Raw genomic sequence first — 8,453 nt, forward strand, 5'->3', positions numbered from 1 at the left:
AATATTGATTCATAAAAAGTATTAATTAGCGTTATATTCAATATATCAATCAGAATAAAAATATTATAAATTATACGTATTTCTTTTTTTTTTCTTTTTTTTTTTCATTGAACAGCTCTCGAATACTAAAAATTGTAAAGCATACCGTTACAATAACTGTTTGATCTTAATATATTTAACGGCGACTCAAAATAAAAAGTAATCTTTTTATTAAAAATGATTATCGACAAATGCACTTTTACAATTGAGTGTACCAAAGTGCTATACAATATTCTCTTTTTGAAAAAAATCCAAATAAAGCAAATAATATATAATACTCGAATATAACGCATAGAATAAGACAAAAGCATCAGTGTGGGATGTGAGTGCATGTGGGTATTGTCGTGTTTGTGTGCCTGTGGCTGTGTCCGGGCGCGTGCTCGTGTGTATAAACAGACCGGTACAGGAGCAAGAGTGAGAATGGAAACACAACTGCCAAGAGAACGTTTCTCTAGAAGTATGTAAATCCGCAATAGAGCAAAGGCGAGAGCAAGAGAGAAAGAGATTACAAAAGGTAGGTAAAGGGGAGGAAATTAATTTTGCATTATTCAGAGACTGTACCTCCGGCATTGCTTCTGGCGATCGTCCATTCTTCCCCTCTGCCTATTCTCTCTTGTGTTCACTCTGTCTGTCTCGCTTTCTCTAACTCTCTCTCTCTCTCTCTCTCTCTCTCACTCTGGCCAGCTTTCTTGTTTCCGTTCTACTTAGTACAGGCAAGAGTCTATCCACCCTTGGCGAAAACCCCATATCGTGAACGGGGCACGCGTTCCCTTTTCTTCGGCTTTCCCTTCCTCTTACTCTCTCTCTCTCTCTCTCTCTTTCCCCCTTTCATTCTCTCATGGTAGCAGACTCTTGGAATGACGGCACTGCGCGGGCAAGGAGAGGGCAGAACACGACCCCGATATTCAAGAAATCCGAAATTAATTACAAAGCGAGTCCACGTGTTGCCTTGCCACCGAATGTTCAAAGTTTTACGACAAAGACTTGGAAACCTTCTGCTTTGCAAAAATCCACTAGCGTTCCTTACTCCTCCGTGTATGAAAAATATTAGTGTGTGTATTACGGTTACACATTTAAGTAGGATAGTAAAAATAAATTATATTTTGTTTGCTGTTTTTTCGGAAACCCTACTTTGTCTGGTCTTATTTATAAAATTTATAGCACATATTAATAACTTTATACTGGAAAATTGGGTTCACATATAAATTGTGTAGTTCAATTTCACTCACTTAAAATTGAAACATTAAAAGTGTGTGTTAGGGATTGATGAAAATTTCGTAGACTCTGTAACCTTATCGCAATTCCTATAGTGAAATATTCGTCCTTTTAAAATGATGTAAATTCAAGCGGGATTCGCAGATGCTGAGGAAATAGCTTTGATTGATTATTTTTTTCTCTTTACAAAGTGGCCTGATAATATGAAATATTTATCTGCTTGAAATGCCTGATTATTATTTTTAGATTATTAAATTATAATATATATAATATCATATTTTCTTAGTTATTCAATTTTGGTCATGAGAAGTTACGTACTAAATATATTGATTTGATTGAACTCAAATTTTATCTTATATATCTTTTACATTTTTATATATTTAATTATTATTTTCTTGATGATAGGATTTCCAAACACGGAAAGAAATAATCGTATTTTTAAAATTAATAAAACATTTTTATTCAAAATATCGTCTCATTTTTTTTCATTTCATTGATTCAACACATACCATTATATTTATACTTATATTCTGATTCACAAAACCACATATTTCTAGTATCAAATATGAAAATAATAGTCAACATATTTTTTGTCACGCGGATTCTAAATGTAATGGCTGACATGAGTCCGTAAATTTCAATTAAATAGACAAATTGATTATTTTACTCTAAAGAAAGGTATTTTCACAAGACAGTTATAGATTTTGAAAATCAATCATTAACTCTGCAGATAAATTAAAATTTGTCCCGTATTTATAATTATAATTTCGTATTGAGTAAATATTTCATTTGTTTATTTAAAAGTTAATATAATTTAATGAGATTATACCAAATACTGTAATAAATTATATTTTCTTAAGTACTTTATTTAATAATAATTAACAATATAGTAGTTAATAGTAGAATAATCCGTTAATCCAATAACTATAATAGTAGAATAATTCGAAAGAAATATTTTTTAACTTTGCATGTAATTACATTACATTATAGAAATTTCATTGAATAATAATTGAATGTGAATGTTGTTTAGACACTTTTCATACTTACCATTCTTAATATTTTCATTTGTTTTTTTTTCTGAAATACTCATGAATAAAAATGAATTGTCAAATATAGTTGCACTAAGAAGAAAAGCAGACGATCTTCTTAATCCTTGAAAAAAAGTGGTAAGGAATGAAGTTTAACAGTTACATTATGCGACAGCAACATTATATCTTTATCTTTTAATGTAAGACTGAGAGATAAATATAATTATGACATTATATCCATTAAAATTTGATAGGAATTTTCTTATATTCTGAAAATTATATAAAGAATTTACTTGAATCCTATCATTTTTATTTCATTATAATTCTACAAAAATTCTAAGCATATTAGTAAAACAATAGAATTTATATGAATTTAAATTCCTTAAAATAAGGTGAAAATTAATTTATATTGGTAAAAAAAAACGCTGAAAATTATATTTTTTTTCTTCAAACTAATAAATAAATAAAACAATTTTCATAAAATTTTTAATTAAAGATTATAATAAAATATTAGAATCAAGTATTAAAAGTTTGAGAAAAAATTGCGAATGATGAATGATAAATGCATGCTGTTATAAAATGAAAATGGCTGCCTTTCTATTATTTAAATTTGTATTTTTCCACCCAAATAAAGAGAAATCTATTTGAAAAAAAATATATCTATTGCATGAAAATGCTTAAATTAAAAAAAATTCTAAGAAATGGAGCAACAGTGAAATACAAAATAGTAATTTTTGTCAATGAAACAAATAAATTAATGTAATAATAATATATAATAATATAATAACAGATTTTATAGAAGAGAAAATTAATTTATTGAATTGAAAATTAAAAATTATTGTCCTATTTTCTTTTCATTGCTGTTTTCAAAGTTGCAATTGATCGAAGATACATTATGTTTAGTTAACAATACATTTTTGCTTATAGATTTAAATGTGCCGATTTAAGTTTAGAAAATAAATATTTTCTTTATCTATTATATGTTATTTATTTAATCGATGTTTATTACGGTTAAGAAATATTCCAAAAATACTTGATAATAATTTTAAAATAGGGTTAGCAATTATAAATTAATTTCCGTCTTTTAATTACTTAACGTATAAAAATGAAAATTAATACTCCATTCATTATGACTCCAATCATAAAACAAGAATGAAAATTGTTATAAATTAAAGCCTAGAAGTTGTTTGGATCTTGAATAAAATATTGATATTTCTAATTATTAATAATAAATGATCGGCATCTTCGAGAGACATTTTTTTACTGATTCAAAGTTTTGTAATGTAATTGGACATTCAACAAAACGCGTATCAGACGATTGTGACATGAAATTCAATTGATCATTATGAGATTGTCTAATTAATTCTATAACGAGTGTAACTTTGAAGATCAACATATTTCGTTGAATGTATAATTCAGTTTACCAATGTTTTCTTATGAAGTTTAAATAATTTATTATGCAATTATTGAAAACTGAATCATTGGCAATTAACTATGATGATTTTTTTTAAGGAAATCTACAAACTTATCTCATAACATTTATGGAAAATCTAAATTTTTACAATATAAATCTGTTAGAAGATGTTGATGTGACTAGAAAAGCTTTAAAGCTGTAAATAAATTGTATAAAAGGAAACTTTCTGGTCGAAGGAATTTATGACGGTCTTAGTTGCTTTTGCTTTATATCGCAATGTATTGTTGTATAGGAGAATCATGAAAGCCAACAACCTGTCGTTGGAAATTCTTTCCACCTTTTCAAGCTTTTGTAAGTGATTAAATATCGCTTATTGCCTGAATTCACATTGTAGTAAAGCTCTTTTAACGTTTTATTATTTTCTTCTAAAACATACTTGATTTCTACGAAATAAAGGTTATTTTCACGACCCTTTCTTATCCTATTATCATAATTACCAGGTGAAATATTTTTTATTCGAATTTTACAAGTATTATACACTCAATCGAGTTTTTGAAAATGCCAAAAATCAAAAGTAACATTAATTTCAAAATAAAAAAAAAATTATCACATATAATGCTTATACGAAATTTCAAGATCATTGTTCTGTACAATCGTGTATAGCTATTATTGCTAATATATGTGTAATTTGTGTGATATATAATTTGAACATATTTTAACCTAAAGTAATTCAATTAAATTATATTTATTTAATTATAAATATATATATATATATATATATATATATATGAAAAGTAATATTTTTATTATGTGAAAAGCGTAGTCCGGGACTTAATTAATGATAAGTCGTAGTGATGAAAGTGTTATATCACTAAAATTATGGTACTATATTATTTACGGAGCTTTTAATTATTAAAATTATGTCAATCGAATTTATATTACTTATACTAACATATTATTGACATATAATGGACACAAAAAAGAATTTGTAATTTAACATTTCGATATATTTATTTTAAATTCAGAATACAATTGAAGTTTTATTAATCGACAAGAGCCATAGAATTTCAATATCAAATATACTTAAAGAAAATTATTGATAATGAATTGTTGAATCATCATGTATGTAATTGACATATAATTACATAAAAAACCATCAAAATATTTGAGTCAAGTTTTAGTTTTATTGTAGTTGGTTCTATTTTCAAGATATAAGTTTATTTATTCTAGTCTCGAATATAATTTGATATATAATAAGAAATAAGTATTTATAAATAATTTTTAAGTAACAAGTGATCTATAATAAAAAGTTATACCATAATTTATAAAATAATTTTCACTAAATTGTAGTTATATAAATAAATTTTTTATTTTTATTTAGTTATTACAAGTTTTATAGCCATTATACTTTTATTTACTTTTAAATTTACATTTTTTAAATTAACAAATTAATTAACTAACTATTTGCAATGAGCCTTTAGTAATAAATTAATATGTTATTTTAAACAAAATATTTATATTATAGTGAATTATTATAGAAGTAAATCAATATTACTTCTAAGCAATAAAAAGAAAAAAATTATAAATTTAAATTGATTATTCTGCGAAATTGAGATATTAATACAATTTATATATTTAATATTTCCTCATCTAATGATGTAACCATTTATTAAATAATCTCATACATTGTAATTATAAAGTGCATTAATTGCTATAAGCATACTTTCATTGCAACGAATTTAAATGTCAATACGGAAATATGATGAACATGATATTTAATGGCTGAATAGCTCTCCCGATGATAAACATTGGAAAATATAACGAATTTATAATGAGAGAAGACTAATGAAAAATTCCTTCAAATAAAAATATAAATTCGTTACGTTGATTATTAATCCTTTAAATACATTTTCTATGACTATACAGTGGATATTCATGTGTAGAATCCAATTACTTTTATAAAAATGAGTATTTCTTTTGCAGAAGATGCGCTTTATATATCTATACCTGCGCCTTTGACAGTCAGTAATGATAAAAAAAAACAAAAAAAAACAAAAAAAAAAGTGAGAGAAATTTTGAAATGATCAATCAACAGCTACATGGTACGATTATCAAAGCGGCCATGTAACTACTCGTGATATACAACAAAAAAAGAACCTTCGCACGAATGAGCACTGAACTTGTATTCATCCTTTCAAAAATGCGCAGTTATTTGCACGTAACAGACGGACTGTGATAAACAAAGCATTGTTGATGGATTTTTTCATGCATAAGGGCCTTTAATATTTGATGCTTTGGGAAAATGAAATTTGCTTCTTGAGTGTTTCTATGTCGAGAAAAAATACGAATGACGACAACCGAATAGTAGCGTTGAATTTAGTCGACTTGTTACTTGAATTGCCGAAACAATTGGATTCTTCAACTAAAACTGCTACTGTGAAAGCCATTTATTAATCAAATGATGGAGAGGTTTTTATTTTAATGATATTCTCAGTTGTAGTCTCATCAACTTGTCACATTATTCTAAATCTCACATTATCTAAATAAATGCTGAATTTTTTTCTACATATATTTTTATTTTTATAGAATGATTTTTGCTTTAACCCCGCTGCTAATCCAGCGAGTGAAAGAAAATTCCAGATTATATTAAAGATTTCTGTACACGTTCTATACATATATGCGAGTGAATGTATATGTACGTTACATCATAGGTAACAAATAGTGCTGGAGATAAACTCTCTAATAGCCAAACTTACTTTCGAATAATAAGGTAGAAACTATCAGAAGTCTTACTGACGAGTCAAAGTCACGTAGTCCTGGGACGAAACGTTCGAAATCCGATTCACTAGTTTGCTCTATTTCTAATTCAGAATTTAGCAAGAAGTTTTAATTTACTTAAGAATCTATTAAATAATTTCCATTAATATTGTATTCAATTACTTATTCCTTTGGAAATTTTAATATATATATATAAAGTATGTGTATGTATATATTGTTCATTAGCTAAGATATTCTTTAAAATTTATTAACTTTTGAAGTACATTAATGAATTAGATTAACAATATAGGAATAAACTTAATTTTATTGGTAAAGCTCATTTTTATTATTTATCTGTCAATGTGATAATGTTAATTTTAGAATTAGAATATGTAAGTTGAAGCACGTTGTACTTTATTCACTTGAGTTTGAATCACGTAACCATCACCCGATATGTAAAGTCACATTCGATCACTGATTGATTTATTAATCATGATTGTCAAATGAACTAATTATTAATGTAAATGAAATTAAGATTACTTAAAACTTGATGTTTTAATAAAACCCAGAGCTTTTTTTTGTATATTTTACGTGACTAATTTTAAAATAGGAAAAAGATTAGAATTTTTTGTTCTTATTTTCCTTACATATCGTTCTCCATACATATTATATTAAATGTTTACATAATAATTAAGTTAAGTAATTTATAGTTAAGTAATTTGGTAATTATGATCATTTTTAAATCTTATCTCGAACATTTTTGAAAATTATATATTGAAAAATTAAATTAAATTACAAGGGGTAAAATTTTTAACATAAATATTTTAAATTCATTACTTGTTATTAATGTAATTTTCACCGGATTTTATTTTATCGTGCATAAACTTTTCATTGACATTGTTAAATCTATTTAATATTTATTCTTATAAGTAATTTTATCTTTATTAAATATCTTCGATACAATAACATTGAATTTATACCCATGCCAGTGGTTCGCAAGCCCTAATGGATAAAATCCATCTTGTAACCAAAGAATTTAGGTTCTCTTAACTTTCAGCTACGCTCATTCGCACTTAATTTTCACGGAGACAGGGATATTATACACTTGAGAGCCTTATGTATAATTAAATTTGATGCCGCGGGCTATTTTTATGGAAATTTACGCAATTAACCGAAAAAAAATACTGAAAATTGGCCATTTCGACGAGTGAAAGTTCTTAAACTCGTGACGTTCTACATTGTATCGTATCGTCAGCCATGCCTGCCAACAAATGAGAACACAATAACGCCATTATCAATCTTATCTTATTATCAATTAAATATTGATGCATATTGCTTGCTCATGGGTAATAAAAATCGTGTATCTCATTCATCCGAATTTCTCATTATACTAAAAGTAAAAGTTCGAGAAGGATAGGACGGCTCTTCTAATTACCGTAAAATTTACTACCTCAAGCCTATAAACCGGCTGAGTTTAAAGGCCGAAACTTTAGCCAGTATCGTTAACCTACCAGGACTTCCAGGCTCAATCTACGATTTCGACTCTTTGTCTTAAAGTTGTGCGCTAAGCCAGTGTCCAGACGTGCACGTACCTTCGATCTAGAAACCCCGGAGAACGGCGGAGCTCAGGGAATACTGGACATCCGGAGTCGCGGTCCGAGCTCAGCGACTTCCTTAGCGAATTCGAGCTCCTGGAGTTCCTGCTCGGCTATTAGGCGCTCGTACTCCTCGTTCAGAATGCGCTCCTCCCGCATTCGTCTATCCTCGTATTGCCGATGCTGCAACTGTAGCTCCCGGCCGTATTCCTGGGTCGCCCGACGACGTCGTAACCGCTCTTCCTTTCTCAAGGCTTCGTTCGCAGCGGTAAGGTTGGGGTCGTACACTGGCCGGACAGATGGATTAAATTTGAATTGAGGCAATTTAATGGGGGAGGGGGGCGTAAAATGAAAAAGATTTAAATGTAATTGCTGTGAAATTTGGTTGCGATATAAGATATTCCT

This window comes from Ceratosolen solmsi, unplaced genomic scaffold (genome assembly GCF_000503995.2).
Source record: "Ceratosolen solmsi marchali unplaced genomic scaffold, CerSol_1.0 scaffold2, whole genome shotgun sequence".
NCBI classification, from domain to species: Eukaryota; Metazoa; Arthropoda; class Insecta; order Hymenoptera; family Agaonidae; genus Ceratosolen; species Ceratosolen solmsi.